Source organism: Rhinoraja longicauda, chromosome 13 (genome assembly GCF_053455715.1).
Source record: "Rhinoraja longicauda isolate Sanriku21f chromosome 13, sRhiLon1.1, whole genome shotgun sequence".
Lineage (NCBI taxonomy): Eukaryota > Metazoa > Chordata > Chondrichthyes > Rajiformes > Arhynchobatidae > Rhinoraja > Rhinoraja longicauda.
Window position 1 is genome coordinate 31,177,895 of NC_135965.1, and position 27,477 is coordinate 31,205,371.

At 40.9% G+C, this 27,477-nt stretch overlaps 1 protein-coding gene across 4 annotated transcripts in view; it reads left to right on the top strand.

Annotated features, from left to right (window-relative positions):
* The first annotated feature begins 1,550 nt into the window (after nt 1-1,550).
* LOC144599211 (uncharacterized) overlaps nt 1,551-27,477 on the top strand; it is a 46,864-nt gene continuing 20,937 nt past the window's right edge. Inside the window, exons 1-4 of one of the 4 annotated variants that reach the window (XM_078409967.1) lie at nt 1,551-1,999; nt 7,327-7,423; nt 25,329-25,376; nt 27,082-27,157. The gene's annotated coding sequence lies outside the window, so the exon portion shown is untranslated. Of the gene's footprint in view, nt 2,000-7,326; nt 7,424-25,328; nt 25,377-27,028; nt 27,158-27,477 lie in introns of all 4 variants that reach the window. The other 3 variants (XM_078409968.1, XM_078409966.1, XM_078409969.1) reach the window with 3 other exon arrangements.

The following is a 27,477-nucleotide window of genomic DNA, read 5'->3' on the forward strand; positions in this document are numbered from 1 at the left end:
AGGTTCTTCTGCAGTTGATTAGGGCCCTGGTAAGACCACATCTGGAGTATTGTGTACAGTTTTGGTCTCCTAATTTGAGGAAGGACATCCTTGTAATTGAGGCAGTGCAGCGTAGGTTCACGAGATTGATCCTGGGATGGTGGGACTGACGTATGAGGAAAGATTGAAAAGACTGGGCTTGTATTCACTGGAGTTTAAAGGATGAGAGGGGATCTTATAGAAACATATAAAATTATAAAAGGACTGGACAAGCTAGATGCAGGAAAAATGTTCCCAATGTTGGGCGAGTCCAGAACAATGTTGGCCACAGTCTTAGAATAAAGGGGAGGCCATTTAAAACTGAGGTGAGATGGAACTTTTTCACCCAGAGTTGTGAATTTGTGGAATTCTCTGCCACAGAGGACAGTGGAGGCCAAATCACTGGATGGATTTAAGAGAGAGTTAGATAGAGCTCTAGGGGCCAGTGGAATCAAGGGATATGGGGAGAAGGCAGGCGTTATTGATTGTGGACGACCAGCCATGATCACAATGAATGGCGGTGCTGGCTCGAAGGGCCGAATGGCCTCCTCCTGCACCTATTTTCTATGTTTCTATGTTACTGTTTACTCTGTGAAGTTCACACAAACAAAAAATAATCGCATTAAAAGAACTACAAAAGCTAATGGTGTTAAATATTCTGACTAAGTTGACAATACTAATTTAGTTACCTTACTCTTCTTGAAGTTGACGCAAGAAAAAAATCAATGTCAAGCGCTGATTTTATAGCGCAGCGAGTTTCTGAAGAAGGGTCTCGACCCGAAACGTCACCTATTCTTTTTATCCAGACATGCTGCCTGACCTACCGAGTTACTCCAGCGTTTTGTGTCTACCTTCAGAATGGACATGATATGACAGCCACTGTTCTGTGGGCATGCCATGCTGTTGAAAACCTTTGCCTGTTCTACTATAGCCAAACGCCCTTACTGTTGCAGCCACTCTAATCCTTATTTTAGTGAAGTGAGGGATATTATTTCTATCATATATTCCTTGAGATTCCTCACGCCCTTTCAGTGTTCAAGTACAAGCCTTCTTACTTTGTGCAATAAAATCCACACCATCTATAGTGGGGGATAGAATACGCACAGCTGAGGACGATTGCACAGCACAACAGGTGGATATTGGGTGCGCCGGACTTCCCTGGAGGGCTGAATTTCCCCCTCCCCTCCTCCTTTAAGCTGCTTCTGTGCGGAATTTACGGTTGGCGAGGCAGCATCGTCAACCGCCCAGTGTATGCGGTATCTTCGTCGCTCTGCCTCTGGCTCTCAGCTGACTGGGTGTGTGGGGGAATTCCCCGCCCGCCCGCGGTCAAGCAGCGGAACGACTGGAAACTCCCCCGCGCCCTGCCCGCTGATAGACGGAGAGGCGCGGCGGCGGCGCGCGGCCGTCCGGCCGTTGAAACTAACGGTCGGCGAGAGTTACGCGCGCCGGCTGAAGGGGAGGGTCGCGGTCTCGCGCTCGCGCCGGATGATGCGCGCACCGGCGGGAGCGCGAGCGCGAGACCGGACCGCCCCCCGGGAAGGGGGCGGAAGTGCAGAATGCGAAGGGCATCGGGTGCCAACCGCCAGCGTTTCCCACCACTGGCGGTCTGTCTCCCCGACTCCCTCCCCAAGTCGTACATCTCACATGCGATGTTTGCACTGGTGTGCGTCGTTAGTTCCGTGCGCCCGGTGAGGGGTTTGCCGACAGCGGTCTGGTAAAGAACATATTCTTTGACACTGAGGGCACCTTGCCCGAGGACGGCCCCTGACCTCGCGCACTGTGCGACCTTTGACCCCGGGGAAGGAGGCGAGCCGCATCTCACTGCAATCGACAGAGACCTGTGGCAACCATTCGCCCCTGGAGGGTGAGGCTGCTCACCTGCCCACCTCAGCAATGGGGACATGAAGCCTGAACCACCGTCACCTTCAAACTCACCTGTACAGGGTGGCAACTGGCGGAACCTGTAGCCTCATTCAGTTGTGTAAGTCTCTATGTTGCCCTTAGTGACTGTGCCAGTCGAATAGGAATTATCCATCCTAATTCTATTCTCTATCTTTGCCCCAGTAAGTGCCAGTACTGAATTCACACACAATCAAGTACTTTTTATACATGAAGATAGACACAAAATGCTGGAGTAACTCAGGGAGACAGGCAGCATCTCTGGAGAGAAGGCATGGGTGATGTTTCAGGTCGAGACCCTTCAGACTGATGTCAGGGGACAGGGAGGTACCAAGATAAGGAAGTGTAAGGTATGAAAACAGGACAACGGGAATGAGGTTAAAGGAACGTGTAGAATAGATCATTGTTAGTTTTGAGAAACTAACAGCAAAACAAACAGATAAAATGTAATCGGAGACAGTAAGACTGGTCGGTGGACTGGGAAAGGGGAGGGATGGAGAGAGAGGGAAAACAAGGGTTACTTGAAGTTAGAGAACTCAATGCCGCTGGGGTGTAAGTTGCCCAAGTGAAATAGCAGGTGCTATTCCTTGCTCTGGGCCTCACTCTGACAATGGATGAGGCCCAGGTCAGAAAGGTCAGTGTGGGAATGGGAGGGGGAGTTAAAGTGTTTAGCAACCAGGACTGAGCGGAGGTGTTCAATGGTGAAGTGAAATGATCACCGAGTCTGCGCTTGGTCTCGTCGATATATAGGTGTCCACACCTGGAACAGTGGATACAGTAGATGAGGTTGAAGGAGGTGCAAGTGAACCTCTGAAAAGACTGTCGGGGTCCTTGGATGATGTCGAAGGGGGAGGTATAGGGATCTCTCCATCCCTCCCCCTTCCCAGTTCTCTGACCACTCTTACTGTCTCCGACTACATTTTATCTCTGTTTGCTTTATTGTTAACCTTCTCCCAACGAACAATGATCTATTCTACACGTTCCTTGGGCTTCATTCCCTTTGTCCTGTTTTCACACCTTACACTTCCTTGTCTATACACTTCCTTATCTATGTACCTCCCTCTCCCCAGACATCAGTCTGAGGTAGGGCCTTGACCCGAAACATCACCCATTCCTTCTTTCCAGAGATGCTGCCTGCCTCTCTAAGTTACTCCAGCATTTTGTGTCTATCTTCGGTTTAAACCAATATTTGCAGTTCCTTCATATACCTTTTATATATGATATGAGTTTCTCCTCTACCACCCTTTAGGACAGGGATTTTCCAGACCAGCTCCCCTCTAATCTTACTAATTCCTTTAAAATGGAAGATCCTTTAGTTATGATTCTTCTGTCATTGTCATACAGCATAGAAACAGGTCTTCTGACCCACAGAGGGCATGCTGGCCACCTATCCATATAAATCATATTCTCAGCATTTTGGTCTAAAGCTTACTACGTCATGGCTATTCAACTACTTGTCTAGATGCATCTTAAATGGTATGTCAAAATCTACCTCCACTCCCTCAGGTAATGCATTTGGGATTGCAACCACCATCTTGGTGAAAATACTTTTCCTCACATCCCCTCAGCTGATTTTCTCTCTCTGTTTCTCTCGGCATTCTTTATTTTTAACCTAAAAATCACACCCTCAATCTTCCCCTTTGATAAACTGTTTGATGCCCACTACAAAGATGGTTTGACGGAGAAAAAAATACTTATTGAGTTTATCAACAGTTGAAAACTTGCTAATATTTGCACCAATATTCACACCAGTGAATGTCTCTTGAGGCATAACTTGGCACACTGTAGTCAGCTTGTTATCTGTGCGATGACTTTGATGACATTTACACATACCATGGTCCAGATGAAAAGCTTGTTCTTTAAATAAACCAATACTTCAGGATTTCCTTTCCAGTTTGGGATAGGAAAATCAAGCAACTTTGTTAAGCATTCTTGCTGCATGTATCTGATTACATGAGTAAATGCCATATAATATCACTGTCAATAACATCTCCCATCACTCTGCTGATGATTGAGAGTAAACTGATGTTCTTTGCTTAACCACATTGAATATGTCATAGAATAATTGCGGAGCAGTTTTTACCCTTACTCCTCATCTTAAACCTTGCACTCTCTTCAGTCCATGTAGTGTGGTGACCAGAAATGCACATTTTATTCTAGCTGTAGCTTAACTGATACTTTTTAAAAGTTGCACTAAGACTTACCTGCTCCGATACTCTATGTATTGGCTAATAAAGGTAAGCATACCTGGCTAATACAGGATTGCATTCTTCACCAGTTTATCTATTTGTGGTACCAGTTTTAGGGATTTTGGTCTTGGTCTTACCAGTTGAGGTACAGATCATACCCTTAATAGATTTCCTATAATGTATCACCTCACACTTATTAGGATTAGATTGCGTCTGGCATTACCAACTGATCAATGCTTAGCTTACCAACTGATCAATGTCATTCTGTAACCAAATAATGCCATTCCAACTATCAGCAATACCAATAATGTTTTTTGTCATCCGCAAACTTACTAATTAAATCTCTTATATTCACATCCAAATTATATAACAAACAGCAAAGATCCATGCACCGAACTCTGCAGCACATTACTGGTCACTGGATTCCAAATAGAAATGCAAGCCACCATATCAGCTTCTATCTTCTGTTACCGAGCCAATTTCAGATCTAATTTGCCAACTTGCCTCAGACCCCAAACGTTCTAACATATTGGACCAGTTATCTATGTGGGATCTTGTCAAAGGTTTTATTGAAGATCATGTAAATCACATTAACTGCACTGGCCATATAGAATCATGCAGCATGGAAACAGGCCCTTCAGCCCACTTTATCCATGCTGACCAAGATTGCCCATTTATGTTAGTCCCACTTATCTGTGTTCGATATATTTCCTTCCAAACCTTTGCTATCCATGTACTTGTCTAAATGTCTTTTAAATGTTATTGTACTACCTTGATTACTTCCTCCAACCATTTGTTTCATATACCCACCACCCTCCATGTGAAAGAGTTGTGCCTCAGGTTCCAATTGTATCTTTCTCCTCCTTTCTTGAACCTATGTCCTGGGAAAAATACTCTGTGCATTCACCCAATATATTCCCTTCATAATCTTACACACCCCTCAGCCTCCAACATTTCAAGGAATAAAGTCCTAGTCTGTACCACCTCTCCCTAAAGCACAGGCCTTCAAGTCCTGGCAACATCCTCGTAAATCTTTTCTGCATCTTTTTCCCCTTAATGGCAACTTTCCTATAGAAGGGTGACCAAAAATTGAATACAATACTCCCAAGTGTGGCCTCACCAACATTCCATCTTCTATAAGCATTCCCTTACTGATGAAATCCAATGTGCCAAAAGCCTTCTTCACCACCCTATCTACATGTGACACCACTTTCAGGAAACTATGAACTTGCACTCCTAGATTCATCTGCTCTACAACACTCCCCCAAGACCAACTGCATACTGTGAAGGTCCTGCCCCAATTTGACTTCCCAAAATGCAACACCTCAAACTTATTTGAATTAAGCCCTATTTGTCATTACTCAACCCACTTGCCCATCTGATCAAGATCCTACTATAATTCTTGATATTCATCTCTACCATCTATGATATCACCTATTTTAATGTCATCTGCAAACTTACTAATCATGCTTTGTATATTCTAATCCAAATCGTTGATGACAAACAGCAATGGCCCCAGGACTGATAAAGGCACACCACTTTAACTCTCCTTCCCATTTCATTCTGACTTTGCCCTTCTCTATTGTGAGTGTTAAACCACATGCAAACTGAAGGAACAGCACCTCATATTAACTATCCCTATCCCTAACTCTTTCTCTGCTGCATTGAAGACTATATTGTGGCTACCTCCTGCACCTATGCAGAACCCATAAACTTTATTAACTTCACCACTAACTTTCACCCCACCCTCAAATTCACCTGGACTATCTTGGACACCTCTCTCCCCTTTCTCGATCTCTCTGTCTCCATCACAGGAGACAGATTATCGACGGACATTGATTACAAACCTACCGACTCTTAAACCTATCTGGACTACTCTTCATTCCAATCTTGCCTCTTGCTCTATTCCCTACTCTCAATTCCTCGGTCTCTGCCGCATCTGCTTCCCAGATGAGGTGCTCCATACTAGGATATACAAGATGTCCTCATTCATCAAGGAATGTGGGTTTCCCCCCTTCTGTCAGAAATGAGGCCCTCACACATGTCTCCTCTGTGTCCCGTTTTACTCTCGCTCCCCCTCCCCCCAGACTCAACAAGGACAGAGTTCCCCTGGTCCTCACCTTTCCTCACCTTACACTCCATCAGCCTCTGCATCCAACTCATTATCTTCCAACATTTAAGTCACCTCCTAAGGAATCCCACCACTAATCACATCTTCCTATCTCCACCTTTTTCTGCCTTCCACAGGGACTATTCCTTCTGCAACTCCTTGTTCGTTCATCCCTTCCCACCGAAACCACCGCCTCCCAGGCACTTTCCCCTGCAACCACAGGAGATGCAACACCAGTCCTTATACCTCTACCTTCATCTCCATTCAGGGACCCTGATAGTCCTTTCAGGTTAGACAGAGTTTCACATGTACCTTCTCTAACCTTATCTACTGCATCCGGTGTTCCAGTGTGGGCTCTTGCACATTGGCAAGACCAAATTAGATCTGATGATCATTTTGCTGAACACTTACTCTCGGTCCACCTAGGCCTACAGGTTCCTCCTGGTTACCAACCATTTCAAGTCCCCTTCTCATTCCCATACTGACCTTTCTGTCCTTGGCCTCCTCCATTGCCAGAGTGTCACCCGAAAATTGGAAGAACAGCACCTTCTAATTTCACTAACCCCTTGCCCCCCTTCCTCCACCTTTGTCATTTTACCAGTTCTGCAGTTCTCCACATTGTTTCCTCTTGAGATCACATCTTCTCTAGCCAACAATGGGCCTACTGGGCATCGCCCTGACTGAGGTAATTTATGGCCTACCCTGATTGGTCTTGGTCTTTTCTCACCTCCAGCTTTTCCCACCTCTCCTCCACTCTATACTTTCAGTCTGAAGAAGGGTCCCGACCCAAAACATCCCTATGATTTTGATTTTTTTTCTTCAACTTTCTACAGTATTAGTGTTTGCCGTCTAAAAATAATTTTTTGCTTTTGCTTTATTTCTTCCGCTAGGAACCTTGTGCTTTGGATTTGATAATTTGTGGGGATCCAAACCTTTTAAATCTCCTTCTTAAATATGTCTCATTGCTTTGACATTCATTTTTTTCTAATCAATTTTTGTTAATTAACTTCTCAATCCACTAAAATATATCACCCCTCAGTTATGAATTTTATGAATTTTACCTTTGCCCTTTTCCATAACTATGCTAAATCTAACTTGGTTTTGGGTCAGGTAGAGTGAGTAGGCAACTCAGGCAAGCATTAAAGACTGGATGCAACCTAGAGACTCCACAGTGAAACCGAATTGGAAATAAAAAGTTCTGCAAAAGGTAAGAATGGTGTGCAGAGAGCACAGGTGGCAAAAGAGAATGTTTTGTGAGCATATTTTTGTGCCATTGTAATGACTATTGGTCAGGTTATCTAGAGCTTAGTATCAATGCGTTTGAGTAACTTCCCCACACCCCTCCACCCCACTTGGAGGCATAGAGTCAGATAAAGTGATACAGTGTGGAAACCAGCCCAACTTGCCCACACCGGCCAACATTCCCAGCTCCAAACCTGTCCTATCGATGTACCTGTCTAACTGTTTCTTAAATGTTGGGATAGTCCCTGCCTCAACTACCTCCTCTCACAGCTTGTTCCATCCACCCTTTGTGTGAAAAAGTTAATCCCTTAGATTCCTACTAAATCTTTTCCCCTTCACCTTAAACCTATGTCCTCTGGTCCCCGATCCCCCTACTCTGGGCAAGAAACTCTACCCGATTTATTTCTCTTATGATTTTGTACACCTTTATACAGTTGATGCACAGCTATTTTCACGTCCCTCCAGATATGTTCGATCGGGTTCAAGTCCGGGCTCTGGCTGGGCTACTCAAGGACATTCACAGACTTGTCACGAAGCCACTCCTGTGTTGTCTTGGCTGTGTGCTTAGGGTCATTGTCCTGTTGGAAAGTGAACCTCCGCCCCAGTCTGAGGTCCAGAACTCTCTGGAGCAGGTTTTCATCAAGGATCTCCCTGTACTTTGTTCCGTTCATCTTTCCCTCGATCCTGACTAGTCTCCCAGTTCCTGCTGCTGAAAACCATCCCCACAGCATGATGCTGCCACCACCATGCTTCACCGTAGGTATGATATTGGCCAGGTGATGAGCGGTGCCGCTTGGCATTCAGGCCAAAGAGTTCAATCTTGGTTTCATCAGACCAGAGAATCTTGTTTCTCATGGTCTGAGAGTCCTTTAGGTGCCTTTTGGCAAACTCCAAAATCAGCTGTGGGCTGTCATGTGCCTTTTACTGAGTCTGACCACTCTACCATAAAGGCCTGATTGGTGGCGTGCTGCAGATATAGTTGTCCTTCTGGAAGATTCTCCCATCTTCACAGAGGAAATCTGGAGCTCTGTCAGAGTGACCATCGGGTTCTTGGTCACCTCCCTGACCAAGGCCCTTCTCCCCTGATTGCTCAGTTTGGCCAGGCGGCCAGCTCTATGAAGAGTCCTGGTGGTTCCAAAGTTTTTCCATTTAAGAATGGCGGAGGCCACTGTGCTCTTTGGGACCTGCAAACCTGCAGAAATTGTTTTATACTCTTCCCCAGATCTGTGTCTCGACACAATCCTTTGTCTTCATGGCTTGGTTTTTGCGCTGTCATGCACAGTCAACTGTGGGACCTTATATACGCAGGTGTTGCCTTTCCAAATCATGTCCAATCAATTTAATTTACCACTGGTGAACTCCAATCAAGTTGTAGAAACATTTCAAGGATAATCAATGGAAACAGGATGAACATAAGCTCAATTTTGAGTATCAGCGCAAAGGGTCTGAATACTTATGTAAATGTGATATTTCAGCTATTTCTTTTTAATTAATTTACAAAAAATTCTAAACACCTGTTTTTGCTTTTTTATTATGGGGTATTGTGTGTAGATTGATGATTAAAAAAATTAACCCATTTTAAAATAAGGCTGCAATGTAGCAAAATGTGGAAAACGTGAAGGGGTCTGAATACTTTCTGAATGCACTGTAAAATCATCCCTCATCCTCCTGCACTCCAAGGAATAGAGTCCCCGCCTACTCAACCTCTCCCTATAGCTAAGACCCTTGAGTCCTGGCAACATCCTTGTAAATCTTCTCTGTACCCTTTCCAGCTTGACAACATATTTCCTAAAACATGCTGCCCAGAACTCAACAGAATACTCTAAATGTGGCCTCACCAACATCTCATACAACATTTCCTCATCATTGGCATTCATCATTGCCAACAGCCATCCATAGTTATAAGAAAATAACTGCAGATGCTGGTACAAATCGATTTATTCACAAAATGCTGGAGTAACTCAGCAGGTCAGGCAGCATCTCGGGAGAGAAGGAATGGGTGACGTTTCACCCATTCCTTCTCTCCCGAGATGCTGCCTGACCTGCTGAGTTACTCCAGCATTTTGTGAATGAAGCCATCCATAGTTGACTTGTGCATTTAATTAGTGTAAGAAAATAACTGCAGATGCTGGTACAAATCGAAGGTAGCAATTAATTAAATGCTTGCCTGGTTTGGGGTAGATGTGTTGCCTCACAAATGCAGGTTTGCCTGGCTTTCACAATACCAAATGCAAATCCAATTTAAACAAAACTTAAATTCTTTGCTTATCAATTTTCCTGCTTGTGGGTTGGTCAGGTAAAAAATCAGCCTTATCATACTGACAAAATATTTCTACTTTTCATTAACTGACCTCATACATGTAACTTTTTTCTCAAAATATTCTTCACCTCTCTGTTCCCAATGTTGGGGGAGTCCAGAACCAGGGGCCACAGTCTTAGAATAAAGGGGAGGCCATATAAAACAGAGGTGAGAAGCAACTTTTTCACCCAGAGAGTTGTGAATTTGTGGAATTCTCTGCCACAGTGGGCAGTGGAGGCCAAATCACTGGATGAATTTAAGAGAGAGTTAGATAGAGCTCTGGGGGCTAGTGGAATCAAGGGATATTGGGAGAAGTTGGGCACAGGTTACTGATTGTGGATGATCAGCCATGATCACAATGAATGGCGGTGCTGGCTCAAAGGGCCGAATGGCCTCCTGCACCTATTTTCTATGTTTCTGTTTCTCTGTTTGCAAAATAACTGGTTTAATTGATACTAATGAACAGTGGTGAACCTACAAATATACATTCTTGGAAATGTTACCCTCAGGAAAGCATATTGGCGCAACTGGTAGAGCTAATGATTCACAGCACCAGAGAACTGGGTTTCAAGATTCAAGATTCAAGATAGCTTTATTTGTCATCCAAATTGGACGAAATTCAGTCACCCACAGTCCAACAATAAAAGCATTAAATAGGCATTAAAATTACACAACCCCAAAAACACACAAAAAAAGAAACATCCATCAAAGAAACATCCATCACAGTGAGTCTCCTCCAGTCCTCTCCTCACTGTGATGGAAGGCCACAATGTCTTTCCCTTCTCCTGCCGTCTTCTCCCGCAGTCAGGCTGTTGTGGTTGCAGGCCGCGCCGGACGGTCCGCAGCGGCCCGAGCCTAAGGCGAGTCGCAGCCGCTCCCGCAGCCTCCGAAGACGGCCGGCTCCGCCGATGATAAGTCCGATCCGGGGCGGGCGAACACGCTGCTGCTGTTGCTGCACGTCGGGGCGGTCGTGGCTCCCGACATTGAAGCCCCCGCCCAGCAGACGGTGAAATGTCCGCGACCCAAGCCCCGCGATCCGGGGCGGGCGAACACGCTGCCGCTGCCGGAGCTCCCGATGTCGGCATCCACGCGGCCCGAGCCTAAGGCGAGTCGCAGCCGCTCCCGCAGCCTCCGAGGACGGCCGGCTCCACTGATGGTTAGTCCGGTCTGCGGACTCTGCGAACCGGAGCCCTGGAGGCCGCCAGCTCCAGGAGTTGGGCCGATGGTAGGCCGCAGCAGGAACGGAGACCCGGCCCAGAAAACAAAGGTCGGGTCTCCGTTCGGAAGGGACACCTATTTACAATTTTACAGTTCCTCCCCTCCCCCCCACATACACACATAGTACACAAACAGAAAAACACGACATCACAACTACAATTAAGACAAAAAAACAACAAAAACACAAAGACAAATGGACCGCAGGTAAGCCGCAGCTGCTATGGCAGCGCCGCCACAAGGAGAGGGGTTTGATCCTGACATTGGATGCCATCGGTGTGGAATTTGCATGTACTCCCTGTGACCACATGCATTTCCTCCAGATGCTCTGTCTTCCTCCCACATCCCAAATTCGTGTGGGTTTGTTGGTTAATTGGCCTCTATAAAATTGCCCCGAGTGTGTAGGGAGTGGATGCGAATTGAATCTCAAATTGCTTCACTGCCAATGAGTAAAGCTGGAGTAACTCAGTGGGTCAGGCAACATCTCTGGAGATGTTATGGGTCTTACTTTTCATAAGTCTGATTATAGGAGGGGAGAGAAAACTAGAAAAGAGGTGAGGGTGGAACAAACCCTGGCAAGTGATAGGTGGGTACAGGTGAGAGGGGTTTGATTGGCATTCCTCTAATGTCTCCAACATTCAACCTCCTCGGACTCCTCTTACTGTCCTTCTTCCTTCACTGGATCTTTTTATTTTCAACCGCTTGTACAAAATTAAGTTCCTTGACTTACCCACCCCCTTACCCACTCCAATCTCACCCCTTCTGAATGCACAGCCCTCCACTGACGCAGCAACAATTCCGATATTTCTATCAACCCACCGAAAAGGGAGGTGTTATTGTAGTCAGGCAAGCTGACCTCTACTTTGCTGAGGCCAAGTGCCAGTTCTTTGACACCTCCTCATACCTACCCTTTGGCTATGAGCTCACAGATGAACACCAGGCCATCATCACCTAGACAGTTACTGATTTCATCACTTCTGGCAATTTCTCCTCCACAGATTCTAATCTTACAGTTCCTCAACAGGTACAGGTTTCTATCTCATTCCCAAAATCCACAACCAAGACTGCACTGGCAGACCCATTGTTTCTGCCTGCTCCAGCCCCACTGAACTCATCACCACATACCTCGATTCTATCTTGTCCTCTCTTGTCGTCCTTTCTGATGTACATCTGAGCCACCTCACACGCTCGTTATCACTTCAATATCTTTCAATTCCTATGCCCACATTAACTCTTTACCATGGATGTCCAATCCCTTTACACCTCCATTCCCCACCAAGAAGGTCGCAGGGCTCCTTGATTCTTCCTTAAACACAGACCCATTTATTTACCCTCTACTAACACTCTCCTTCATCTAGCAGAACTTGACCCTTTTCTCAACAACTTATTTTTTGATTCCTCTCACGTTTTTCTAGTCAAAGGTATAGCCTTGCGCATTTGCATTTGCTCTGTCTAAATTAAATATTTCAATCCTGAGAGGGGACGTTAAACCATCCCATTTTAGCTGGTAGTGCCATGGCTGACAACTTAAAACACAAAATCTCAGTCGCCACAATAATTGCTCCACTTCATACTGAAAAAAATGGTTTTAGGTAAATAGCATTTTAGAGAAGATGGCTTCGAATTTAGCATTTTGTGATTCTGTGAGTATCGCAGATACCCTTCAAGGTTTTCAGAGGAAATGTGCAGCTTGCTGAATACAGTCATCTGGGCTATTTGCTGATTTACAAACTGCACCCAAAAAATATTCAAGGTAGCTGTATAAATTACAAGTTTGCAGGTTTGAAAACATGTTGAAGTCACAGTGTTATTTTGCAATCCTAATATTTGCTGGATTACCTCTTTTGTGGGTATTGCATAAATATTTCCAGATATTAGCAGCATAATTAATATGTGTTTAGATAACATCTATAACAGATAAAAAATTATATTTATTTTTTATTTATTTTACTTACCCAGAAATGCACCACATAGAATACATATCTCCAACTTTTGGAAGAATGTGGTGTTATGGCTTCTTCATATTAATTTGTTTTAATTGAAAGCTTTCAAAATATTGCTGAGAATCAATTAGTTTGCTAATGTGAGGTTTGTTTCACATGTAGATCAATCAAGTGGGGATAATGGGTTCATGATAAAGAACTTTGGTGAAATTGTTATAAATGTTACAGCAGGCTCATTTTTTTTTCTGATGCCAGCAAAATTACCTCCCTACATCACTGCCTTGTAAGATTAATAAGTATAATTTTGACTGAAATGCACATTCTTTTAATATTCAAGAGCACTGTTATAGCTTCTATTCCGATGAACTGAAATTAAGAATTTACGAGGACTTACTGACATCAGTGCCTGATTTCTTGAATGGAGGCCAAAAAGCTTTTGATAATTGAGCCGATCAAACTTAGTCTTGGAAACCCAGCAATTGAAAGGCAAATTTGGTAGGAAATTAGAATTGTGACGGTGGTGCAGAAACCGAAGATGTGCAGCAGATGGCAGTAAAGAGTGTGTAAAGTTAATATTTTGTTTTGTTTTTAAAGTGATTATTCTCAATATCTCATGACATTTGGAGTAGGAACCTATGGGAACTTTATACTTTTCCATTGATTAACTAAACTATGATTTGAGACAACACAAACATGGGAGGTTACTTCCAACTGTACTGGCCTGTGTATCTGGATTTCGTTTGGCCCACATCCCTCTAAACCTGTCCTATCCATGTACGTGTCCAACCTTTTCTTAAACGTTGCGATAGTACCTGCCTCAACTACCTTCTCTGGCAGTTTGTTCCATATACCCATCACCCTTTGTGTGAAAAAGTTACCCCATGGGATCCTATTAAATCTTCCCCCCTCACCTTAAACCTATGTCTTCTGGTTCTCAATTCCCCTACTCTGGGCAAGAGATTCTAAAACTCTAAAACTTTGTGACTCTACTTATTTAGCCATTTCCCTGGAAAAATCAGACCACAAATTGCTCTAACTTGAATCAGTCGTCAATCACAACAAAAGCAAATTATTTGGAACCATTAATACTGGGAATAGTGAACAATGGGTGTCTAACAACATAACATCTATTTGGTGACCAAAGTTGAATTTCTACCGCATCATTTTTTACTTTAAGGGAGGGGCAGGATAGCAGTATGTTGTGATGTTGAATGCGTGGATTTAATCCCCCTTTGGCTCCAGCCGTGGCTATAATATGGTTTATAACATTTGGGCAGAGGCTGCTAACTGAGAATTAACCAGTCCCATTCATTGACATATCAAATGATTTTCATTATCATATTCTCAAAGCATATCTGATTCATAGACATTAATAATGCAATGTACATATTATTTGTTATTGGAAACAAAAATACTAGGCAAAAACTATTCTGTTCAGATGGTCCAAAAGAGTACGTTTTTCCTTTGAAAGCTTAGCCCATTAACCGATGGAACAGAGCCACAAAAATGTACATGATCAAAGTGGTGATCTTCTTATCCACTTTTGCAATTTGTAAACTCAGTAAGAAATTTTTTAAAAGGACTGTGAAATGGATAATCCGTGGCATGTTTTCTGAAAGACTGCTGACAAGTTTTAAGTGGCATCCATTAACAGTGGAACCTGAGCCCATGGAGCTGGGTGGGGTTGCAATGGACACTTCAGTGCAGCTAGAAACCTTGCTTCAAGTGATATTTGGTGGATATCAAGTTGAAATGAAACAAAACACTTCAATCACAAGAAGAGATTTAGGATGCAAAGTTTCATCGGGTGTAAACAGGATTAGTCATCCACCTGACATTGCATAACCCAACTTTGGAGCTTCAAAATAAGGATATCATTTTCACACCTTTAATCAATTTATGCAGAAAGGATGAATGATAACGAACACAAAGGCTTAGCAGGAGGGGGGAATCATTAACAAAGAACCCAACAGTGTAAATGGAATGGCATTATGGAGATGAACAATACATTATCTAAAAATGTGATATCAAATTAGTTTAACCTGCAAAATGCTATTGTGATCCATTTTATTGAGCAAGAAGTGAAGGGAGAGGCTGTAGCCAAATCTTTAGTACAAGCAGATAGAATTAAATGAAAGTAGGACACACTTTAAATGGCTTCAATGCACATGTTGAAAGTAGGTCCATTTACTAGTGTCAGCCTATGACACTTTTGTCAGATCAATGATGCTGGTTGGACCTAAGTGAATAATAGGCTTTTTTATAAAGAACAAAGGCAACATTTCTGCCTTCTCTGAATTCCAAAATAAAACGTACAAATGTACTGAGGTCTGTAGAGGAAACAATGGGGAAATCTGTCCTCAGATGCTAATTGTTTCAGATACATATTTTTCTAAATGGATTCATAAATCTTGAAAATAAACAAAATTAACTTTCATTAGCATTTTTAAGAGCTTTCATGAACCACTTACTTGGAGAAATGAAAAATTGGTTTAATGGAGGGAATATACTGTAGATGGAAATTAACTAAAGGATGCTAACTAAAGGCAATGGGTAGTTTGATTCTGAAGACTAGAGAATGTAACTTAAGGGCCTAGAAATTCGATCATATAACATTTGCTTCAACACAATAATTGAAAATATTATTTGGATGAAGTGAGATATTCTGGGTTGCTTTGTGATAGTCCAGAAATTTGAATAGGCATTTCCTGATGTGAGATATGCTTGCTTATCTAATACAATTTCAGCTCCAGTTGTGTATCAGGTTTCATAATTCCCTGTGGAACACTTCTCTTTTAGTGTTGCCAGAGGCTTACGTTGTTATGGGAGTGACCTGTGTCAGTTATCCTCAGGCCAACTGTGTTTCCATCATGCAGTGTCAGACCGAGGTATTTCCAAGATGAATCCAATTTTTACCTGCCAATAATTTACAACAGAGGAGTATGATTAGGCCATATGGTCCCTCTTATCCTTTGTAGTTTATCACACGCACATGGGCATGACAGAGTATATGAAATCTTATGGTTTAATGGCTGAAGTTACTGAAACAGTTACTGGTGGTTTCAAATAATAGCTTCAGTGGATTGAAATGCTCCTTGTTATTAGAAGTAAAGGCATGTCCAGCCAATTATCTGCTAAGCTCCTGGAAAATTGAGCAGATTTCATCTATATTTTTCAATATGTGCAGGCACCTAAAAATACTGGTGAAAAGAGATTGTGCATGCAATACTCTAAATGTGGCTTAACCAAAGTCCTATGAAGCTGCATCATGACTTCCTGACTTTCATACTCAATGCCCTGACCAATGGAGACAAGCAAACCATAATCCTTCATTACCACTCTATCTACTTGTGTTGCCACTTTCATGGAGTTATAGACTTTGACCCCAATATCCCAATGTTTATCAGTGCTGTTAATGATCTTGCCATTAATTGTATATTTTCTTCAAACATTCAACCTTCCAAAGTGTAACTCCTTACACTTACTGCCATTAAACCTGTTACTTAAACCATCTGCCATTTCTTCACTATTTTTGTATCTGATTTATATCTCACTGTGTGCTCTGACAGCCTTCATCACCGTTTGTGACCCCAGTCGCCTTGCTAACATCTGTAAATTTATTACCGTTTTTGTAGCTGATTTATATCCTGCTGTATGCTTTGACAGCCTTTCTCACAGTCCGTGACCCCAGCAGTCTTGGTGTCGTCTTCAAACATACTAACCAACCCGTCTACATTTACATCCATTTATATATATCACAAAAGACAGGAGCACCGACCTCCAGCCTAAATAAAGTCCTTGACCACAACCCTGTGTCTTCTATCAGTAAACCTGTTCTGAATCCATACAAACAAATAACTGTCAATCCCGTGTTCCATAATCTTCTCAATCAGCCTATCGTGGGGGATTTTGTCAAATGCTTTACTATTCAATGTAGACAACATCCACCACCCTACCCTCAACAATCCTCAAAAACGTAATCTATTAATCATTTTAAATTTCTGGCAGTTTCCTTGCACTTTATTTTTCACTCCCATTCACTTCATAAAACTGATGTAAAAATATACCTTGTTAATCAAGTCTCAAATGTAAGGTCCATGGGTTTTACCCCAACTTCTCATTTGGAGCACTGTCATAGGCCTGTGCACTTTGTCAAAGTTTGCACACTCTGAGAAATGCAGCAGTCATGAATAAATATCAGCTAAATAAGTTATCTGACACCAACAGAAGCACTGCCTATTTCTTATTGTGGAAGGTGGCACAAAGTAGGAGACAGCAGCAATTACTGGAGGTGGGGAGTGATGCATCTACATGCTTTTTCTCCGAAGGATAAATAAGCTAAAATTAAAATGAGATTGAAACTAAAATTAAGATGAGATTAAAATGAGATTAAAATTAGATTGGTGAGAGTTAAAAGGAAAGAAGAATATGCAAAATGCATGCCTGCACCATTAGCAATTAGTAAACCAGAAGAGGTGAACTTATTGAGAATGAAGTTATATTTATACTTAATGCTCTATCTATTATTCCACATTACATCCATTTCCAAACCCCTTCTGGTTTACGAGTACTTATGGTGGAGGCATATGCTATGTATATCCTCCATTTAGCACAATGCAACGCATATTTTAAAAATTCAGTTGAGAACATATCAGCGAAAGAACTTTCACACGAAGGTGAAGTTGAAGGAAAACCAGCATTCGATTTCACAATCATATGTATTACCATTGGCAATAGGATAGAGATGGGGATGGGGTGGTTGGTAAGAACATGATATAATGATAGTACAAATATGCTCTGGAAAGTGCAAGGCAAGGCCAGATCTCAGTAAGGCAAAGTTTTAGTGATAATACCCTTCAGCCCACTAGTCTATGTTAACCATCATGCATTCATTTTTATATTAATTTTGCCCTAACCTATTTTATTCTCCTCACATTCCATGAATTCCCCCTATGCTACCCCACACAGATTCTACCACTCATCTACATACCAGGAACACATTTCAGTGACCACAAACCTAACAACCTGAACATTTTTGGGATGTGGCAGGAAACCAGAGACCCGTTAGACACCCATGTAGAAGGACATGCAAAGACCACACAGAAAGCACCAGTGGTCAAGACTGTAAAGGATAAGACTAGGTGCAGAATAATAATGCTGCCATCAAATTAATATTACAGGCTAGATGTTGTCATGATTTCCCTATGAACAATCATTCCACGTGTGCATTCTAACCTAATTACAATTATGCCACTTTCCATCAAAAGTATGCATGAACATTGTAAGTCTCATTGTAATGTTTGGACACCTTGTGAAACTGACAATGTGTAAAACTGAGCTTAGAAACATACAAGATGGAAGCAGGCCATTTGGCCCACCATGTCCATGCTGTCTTCTTCCCACCTACATTCATCCCATTTACTCACAATAAGTCCATAACCTTCTGTGCCTTGGGAATTCAAATACTTGTCTCGGTACTTCTTAAATGGGGTGAGAGTTTGCCCCCATCACATCTTCAAGGCAGTAGATTCCATACTCCAACCAACCTCTGTTCACAAACTATCTGTATACGTCCTACCTCTCAACTTAAACCAATGCACTTTTTGTCTTATCTACTCCCACCATGGGAGAAATAAATTTACTATCAACCCAATTTGACCCGTTCATAATTTTAGATATCTCTCTCAGATTACATCTCAATCTCCTCCACTCCAGCCTCTCTTTATAAGTGTAATGCTCCAAATCAGCAAACTTGGTGAATCTCCTCTACATCCTGTACAGTGCAATCAGATTCTTTCTGAGGCAACCAGAACTGCACACAATATTCCATTTTTGGCCTGACCAATTTTTTTTTTAAAGCTGTAACATGGCCTCCTAGTTTTTATATTCTATACCACAGTCAATGAGGCAATATATCAGCGAGACCAAGCATAGACTTGGAGATTGTTTTGCTGAACAATTACACTCAGACTGCCTTGGCCCATGTGATGTCCCAGTTGCCAAACATTTTAATTGCCCTTCCCATTCCTGTACTGACATTTCTGTCCTGGGCCTTCTCCACCGTCAACGTGAGGCCACATGCAAATTGGAGGAACAGCACTTTATATTTCACGGGCAGCTTACAACCCAGTGTTATGAACATTGATTTCTCTAACTTCAAGTAACACCTGCATTCCCTCCCCTCCCTTCTCTTCCCCCATCCCCACCCACATCGTCCTACTAGTTCCACTGGTCGCATCCTTGTATCCCTCTTGTCATCACACCCTCCCCAGCCAACAATGGGACATTATGGGGTCCACCCTTCCTGAGGTCATCTGTTGCCGGCCCTGATTTATTTTCGCCTCCATTTTATTTCCTTGCCCCTCCCCCCCTTCAGTCTGAAGAAAGTTTCCAACCCGAAACGTCATCTATTCTTTTTCTCCAGTGATACTGCTGAACCTGCTGAGCTACTCCAGCATTGCGTCTACCATACCAATAACTCTGTTGCTCTTGTCTTTTTGTGATTCGAATGCATTTTTGTGCTCCCGCTATTGCTTGAAATTTAAGAATGTGAGCACCATGTGTTGGAGGTTAACATCCAAATTTGGAACTATTCAACACTGGATATTTCCATTAGACAATAATTACATTGACTGTTCTAGCTGCATGAAAAATCAGAACAATTGTTTATGATTCCTTCCATAACTCCAAAGTCCTAGAAGCTATTTTTAAGCATGCTATCACCCCGCTTCTATCATTCATATTATAGAATATCATTCTTTTTTTTTTAAATGCAAAAAACAGTGACAAAGGAGCAAACATAAGTAGTGTCGAACTGTTTTTTCTAACAAATCTAGGACAGATCAAGTGTCATTCTTTGGAAAACCAACAATAAGTGTTCACATAAATCTGGGTGATTGGTGGGTGAGGTTTGGGGCAGCAAAACAAGGTCTGATTAGCTTAATACGGTGACTAAAGTTCGGCAAAGTAAGATTAGATAGATTATAAATTCTTGACATTAGAATAACTGTCGTGCAGCATGTGGAAATAGTAAAGAAAACATTTAACTAATTGCATTGATCGGCATTTGTAAATTAGCATGGTCTTAGCATGAAGACCATCAGAACACAGAGGAATCGCTGTCAAAAACATGTTATAAAAACAGTAATGGTAGATTGTAGAACAACATTGATGATACTTTTATAGGAATCTAAAGTTTGAATTTGCATTATAGCATGTTTTAGCATATTACAGAGCAAACATAAAACAATGCAGCACAGGAGCAAGCCCTTGGCCCTAAAATGTCTGTGCCGAATGTGATGCCAAGTTAAACTAATATCTCCTCTCTCTTCATTAACAAATAAAGAAGAACTACAAAAAGAAAACATTTTGGAATTAGTTAGGTTTCTGTTAGCTGTATTGCATTGATGAACGGCTGTAAAGTAAGGGAAACGTAAAAAATTCACCTCAATATTTTCATAAGTCAGCTCGTTCAGATGTCCATGAATCTGGTATTCGCCACTCGAGGAGGAAGCTGATGGACCAGGCTGAGAAGAGCGAATTGCTGCATTTTAGTAGGAAAAATTAGACGAGTCAGTATGAACTGGGGAGCACATTCTAAAAGGATACAAGAGCAATTTGGGATGTGTGTGCATTCTTTGCCAAGAGTGGCAGAGCAGACCAAGAGTGTGGTTAACAAAAACAATTCCACATTTCCATAATTCCACGTTTAAGAACAAAAAATGATGTTGAACCTTCAAATGATTTGGTCAGAAAGAGCAAATGTTGCCCCCTGAACTGAAGAGGATAATTTGTTATGAGGAATAAGGATATGGTTGAGGAATTAATCAATTAGTGTGCAACTTGCTTCACAGAACTTAAAACATGCCAAACATATTACTGAAGCAACGGTCCAGTGGGAATGGTGGTTCATAAGATAGTACTAAAAAGTTGATAGGTTTGAAAACTGATAAATGATCACAATCAACACGGTGCTCTACATCAAAAGTTTTGACGGAGGTGCTTTTTGAAATTACAAATGTTTTGGTTGTCACCTTTCAAAGTTCTATAAACACTCGAATTGTTCCTGGGAATTGGAGAGTACCTAATGGGGCCACACTATTTTGATAAGAAGGGAGAAAGAAAACATGGAACTATTGCTTGATGCCAGTGGTAATGAAAATGCTGGATTCTGTAATGCAGAAAGTGATTTTTAAAAACTTAAGAAGAATAATAGGACTGAAGAGAGCCAATGTGTTTATGAAAAGAAAATCACATTTGAATAATCTGCTACAGTTTCTTGAGAATGCAATTAGTAGTATCAATAAAAGGGAACTTGTAGGTGTAGTGTTATCAGATTTTCTGAAGGTTTTTGATAAGGTACCATATAGAGATTGTTTAACAAGATTGAAATACAAAGAATTGAGAATTGATTATCAGCCAGAAAGTAAAATGTGTGAATAAATAGATCATTTAGCTTTTATGGAGCATTTGCAAAAGAAAATTGGGTTAGAGACTGGTAGGTGGAACCAGATGGGGTTGGAATGAAGGGCAGGGGAACGGGAAAATGTGAACAAAAGGAGAAGGCAATTAGGTCAACAGGTAAGTGTATGCAGGAGGAGAACTCCAGGGTTTTTTCGTATCTGAAATTGGAAATTTCTATGTTCATAGCATTTGTTTGTAATCTACCCAGGTGAGGTGCTGGAAGACTAGAAGGTAGCTAATATTGTGCCTCTACTTAACAACTATCGACTGGTAAGGCTAACATTTTGGAAGGTTACCATAGAGGATTCTGGGGAATAAGATATACATTCATTTGGAAAGACAGGAGTTGACAAGTTATAGTCAGCATGCTTTTGTGCATGGGAGGTCTAACAAATTTGATTGAGTTTTTTGAAGATTTAACTTAGAAGGTTGATGAGGATGGGGCTATAGACATAGTCGTTGTCTACATGGGCTTCAGAAAGGCTTTTGATAAAGTTCTGCATGGTAGGCTGCACTGGAAGATTAAGATTGCATGGGATCCAGGGAGATCTAGCTAAATGAATACATAATTTGTTTAATGGTAGGAAGTAGAGGGTAGTGGTGCAGAATTGTGCTTTCGAACTGGAATCCTGTGACTAGTGAAGTACCTCTGGGATTAGTGCTAGGCCCTTTGTTTTTTTCATCTATATCAACAATTTGGATGAGATTGTTCAAGGCATGATATTTTGCAGATGACACTAAATTAGGTAGCATCATAGACAGTGAAGATAGTTATGAAGAATTACAGTGGAATCTTGACCAGCCTAGCAAGTGGGCCAAGGAATGGCAAATGGAGTTTGATTCATACTGTCGTGAGGCTGCCTGTAATTCTCCGAATTCTCCCTATTTCCCTTCTTAAACAAAGGAACCACATTAACGGTTCTCCAACCGTCCGGGTCATTGCCTGTGGCTAGAGAAGATGCCAAGATCTTCATAAAGCCTGTTGCAATCTCCCCTCTTGCTTCTCTCAATAACCTGGGATAGATCCCATCAGGCCCTGGGGATTTATCCACTTTAATACTCTTCAAGAGCCCCAACACCTTCTCTTCTTAATCTCAAACCCACTTTGCATATTAGTATTCTCCACACTGATCTCTATGTCCTTCTCCTTGGTGAAAACAGATGCAAACTACTTGTTTAATACCTTGCCAACAGCCCCTCACCACAAGCACAGATCCCCTCATTTATCCTTGAGCAGGTCTACCTTCTTCCTCGTTACCCTGGATTTATTATTTCACGTTGAAGTGTTCTAAATTTGGTGCACACCATGAGGTTGTATTACTAACTATTATTGACCTCATTGTTTATAGACTATCTCCCAAGTACTCAATTTACAATATATAGTCAGTACCTTTAACGAAGAGATAGTTTTCAGACATTCTTTTGTTTGTATGCTTGGAAACACGCCCTTCTTCTCCGATGACATGACAATTCACTGTTCATTATCACTTATCTGTGTAATTGTGAACATTTACCTTGGAAATTAACAGCAAATTTGGGGTTTCTGTGAAAATGCAGATGTCTAAATTTTTCATGAACTGTTTGTGATATTTCTTTTTATCAGCACACTCTGACATTCATGTAGCCCACCTTGGAAATATGAAGCTGCAGAGATTTTCCACTGCTTATGTGGGGAAACACACACAAACAACAAGTTGAGACATTCCCCCTCAATTTCAATGAACGAGAACAGCTGTAATGATTTAATAATTTTAAAATGTTCATGTTATTTTTATATTTTATACTTAATTTTTTTTAAAAAACCCAACAGGTTTAGATATTTGTAACAGCTTTGATAGTTAAAGTATGGGTTTTAAAGCTTTTCAATTGTACGTGGAGAGGCTTGTACTAACCTCCACCCTCCCTATTGTGATGGAATTCTGTTGTTGGTTTCTCATAGTAAATTCTCACTGAAAAGACTGTAAGGTTAGTGGAATTATCTTTTCCTGAGGCAACAAGTGACTACAAATGACTACAAACTTTGAGCCAGCATTTCAAATACACTTTTTTTCTAATCAAGGAATATTGAGCATTATGTCTTTTTTAGGATTTGATTAAGATCTGGGTCTCTAATTGAACACTTAACCAGTGTAAGGTAAGGGATTTTACCTATGTTTACTCCAGTACATCATGCATACTTCCAGTAGGGTTTAGTTTAGTTTATTGTCACGTGTACTGAGGTATAGTGAAAAGCTTTTGTTGCATGCTAACCAGTCAGCAGAAAGATAATACATGATTACAATCGATCCATTTACAGAGCAAAGATACATGATAAGGGAATAATGTTTAGTGCAAAATAAAGCCAACAAAGTCCGATCAAGGAAAGTCCGAGGGTTATCAAAGAGGTAGATAGTAGTTCAGCACTGCTCTTTGGTTGTGGTAGGATAATACAGTTGCCTGATAACAGCTGGGAAGAAACTGCCCCTGAATCAGGTGGTATGCATTTTCACACTTCTATACCTTTTGCCTGATGGGAGTGGGGAGAAGAGGGAGTGGCCAAGGTACGACTCATCCTTGATTATGCTGCTGGCCTTGCCGAGGCAGCGTGAGGTGTAAATGGAGTCAATAGAAGAGAGGTTAGTTTATGGGATCGTCTGGGCTGTGCCACAATTCGCTGCAAGTTCTTGCTGGCAAAGTTTGAGCAAAGCATATATTAATAAGTATGTTTGTTCTCTCCAGAGAACGTGGGAAATCAATAAATAAAAATTTCCCGAGATTAAGATAATATCCTGCAACATTTGTAATATCAATGATCAGATTAAAATAACAAATGTTCTTGTAATTTCGTAATTTTGGTTATTAAACTCCCAACACAAGACTGTTCAAATATATTTATTAAAATTCTACAAGCTGAATCTGAAAACAGCAGCAACTTTTTTTTTAAGGGAGATTTTCATGGACTCTACTGGGTGGAAACAGAGTGGTAATCCAATAGAAGTAATGGGGAAAAGCTTAGCTTCCCACTCTTTCCTATGTTATGGCTAGAAAAACACACATGGGAGATAAAAGAGATTAAGTAACTCCACAATGTTTCTTTTTTGTAGTTACTCTTCACTTGCTACTGGACTTGTTTCCAGCATCCTAGAGCACTTTAAAGATGACAGTTTTTAATCTGATAAATATTAGTCTACCTAAATTATTCAGTTTGATCCCTATTCCTTACATAGAGTAGCAACCAAGATCATGTGTGACTAATATGGAAAATTTAAAATAGTTGGCAGATAATATATTAAAAAATAGCATGGGCAGTGCTTTTATGTACACAAAATGGTGATGAAACATATGATTAATAAATATATGTATTATGTGGTTGAAAAACAGAATAATGATGTTTCACTTTTTAGAGGTGCCGGTACACTGTACTGGTGTATACCATCACAAAAAGAAGCACTTAGCAGAGGTATCTAATTGCAATTAAAGTAATGCTTGGAGAGGGTAGGGTCAGTTATTGATGAAGAGGGAAATTTAAACGTGGATGAAATTATGAGAAAAAAATATAATATAATAGATTTTTTACAAATTAATTGAGTATTGAATGAGATGCGTGTGTAAATAGAATGAATTTAGAAAAACTCAGAAATACAGAACTAAGATGAGCCTAGGACCAGATGAAGTATTTTCAAGATTTGAAGATAGGGAAGAGAAGACAGAGGATCACATCCAATCACAGTTTATGAGTGATTAACAAATATAAATGTAGAATATTCAGTGTTTACGTTATGTGTTTTGTTACTTGGCTAAGTTATCAAAAGGTATCTGAAACAATTAATTGGATGAGCAACCAAAAGGTAATGAAATTGGTTATGTAGTTCAGCTCTATGAGGTACCTGTTTGGTATGAATTTTCTTGCCAAGGAAGAATTAATGCCTTTCTGAATGCAAAATGGCAAAATAAACCTCATGTTCCTGCAGGTTTCACTGACCTTTATTCAGCTATACACCTGAAGAAGACCAGAAATGGTAAGATTCAAATTATTTTTCTTGGGTCAGGAGGAAACCATGATCTTGCCTACTCTGGAGTTCTATATAAATATGAAGTTGGGTCATGTTTAAAGAACCTCAATATTGTGTTGGCCCAGAACTGACAACTGCAACATTCTTCATAAAATTTAATTTGTGAGCAATCTTTTCTCTGTTTCTAATTAGAAGACTTTCATTTTGTTTTTTAGTCTTGGACATTTTACAGACCAGTCTCATCTTAATTCCCTCTCTTTTCAGATTTTTTTACTATGCCATTCACTTCAATGTCTTTTGCTAACTAATTGTGATTATTTCCTTCCTCATTAAGGTTGTTAGTTTTAATCTGTGTAAAACTGTATAGGTAATGTGACCTAAAATGATTAATGTTAGTATGTCACAAAGCCATTTAACTACTGAAATTTCATAGGTAAACTGGATTTATCAGAGCTAGCTGACTAAATATTCAATTCTGCTCAGCATTTGTCTGGATGACGCCACACTGAACAAAATCTTCAGTTAAGTGCAACTCTTTTTCATAAAGGACAGCTCTGCCATTGTACCTAATGGTACAATGTGCCCGTTCAAAATACAGCATTCACAAGCACCAACAGAATTTTATCATCATTAATTTTAACCTTATCATCTGGCAAATTTATTGGGACTGGAAGCATTGCCCAGTGCAGTTGGGATTGTTGAAGGGCTTATCTTTGATTGGGAGTGACTTTGACACAAGAACAAACCATCAATTGATATAAATTGTCCTATAATAAGTGAATGAAAGTGGAGTTGGCTGGCCCTCATACACTGGAGGCAGAAGAAAAATGATAGCAGCAAAATCAAGACCATTTTTGACCAAGCATGGCTCCAAGAAGTCCAGGGAGGTCAGCAAAGACTTAGGGATATTAATCGCCTCGTGCATATTTCAAAACCTGTGGTAAGGCCAGAAATACTATTAAGGACCAATTAGCAACACACATCATTCATTCTGTTTCTGCATTTTCACTGTATTCAAAATCATGTAATATTGACAAATGATTTGAGGAATATTTGTGAAACAATTGTATAGATTCCATGCATTCTGAATTATTTACTTAAAATGTCTTGATATAAATTGTTTCCGATTGATTTTGTACAATTATACACAGAGCCACTATGTATGTTGGTAATTTTCTTAACTCCTCAGTAGTCTACTTGCAAGGTTGATGATTGGCATCTCAATATGACATTAAAAAATAACTATTTATAATGAAATCAATAAAAAATTGGTTCAAATTGTCCAGTTGTGTTACTATGGACTCTTGAGCATATAATTCAGAATGATACATCAATGGAACATTTTTAGAAGTTGCACCTTTCAGATAAGAAGTTAAAGTGAATCACCAACTTCTGGTATTAGAAGAAGAGCAGTGAAACATTCCTAGTGGCCTGGACAATATTCATCCTTTAACTTTCACTACCAAAAAGACTGATTATCATTTGTTGCTGTTTGAACAAATTGAATTCTCTGTTTTCTACATCACAATGGAGACTTTACCTCAAAAATAATTAACTGATTGTGAAATGCTTTGAATTGGCTCAAAGCTTTGAAAGATGTTATACAAATGTAAGTTCTTTCTTTAACTGTGCTGTTTTTATGTGTTTCTCCCATTAAGTCACTCTGCTGCACTGTGTGTGCTCAGTCTCTTCTATGTTTGTACTCTTCCAGAGGTACAAGCAGACAAAGGCTGTCCATATTAAGGGAATGTGAACCGGGAATTGATAGATCGTAAAGTGCCTTGGAGGTGAGAGAGAGTGCTGAATAAGGTTACATTTTCCCTTATATCCTCTGAGAGTGAAAGGTTGTGGTAGATAGAGCCTTCTGAATGCAGAATTGTAAGTCTGACAGACTTTAAAGTTGAAGTTGCTAGGAGAAAAGAAAAGGATCTTGCATGGAACAGGAAAGAGAGCTTATCTGAATCAACTTTGGTGAAGAAGGAGCTGTGGTAAGGTAAGTGCAGAAAAAACCCCATATAATTTATAATGTGCAGGAAGAAACTGCAGATGCTAGTGTAAACCAAAGATAGACACAAAAAGCTGGAGTAACTCAGTGGGTCAGATATCA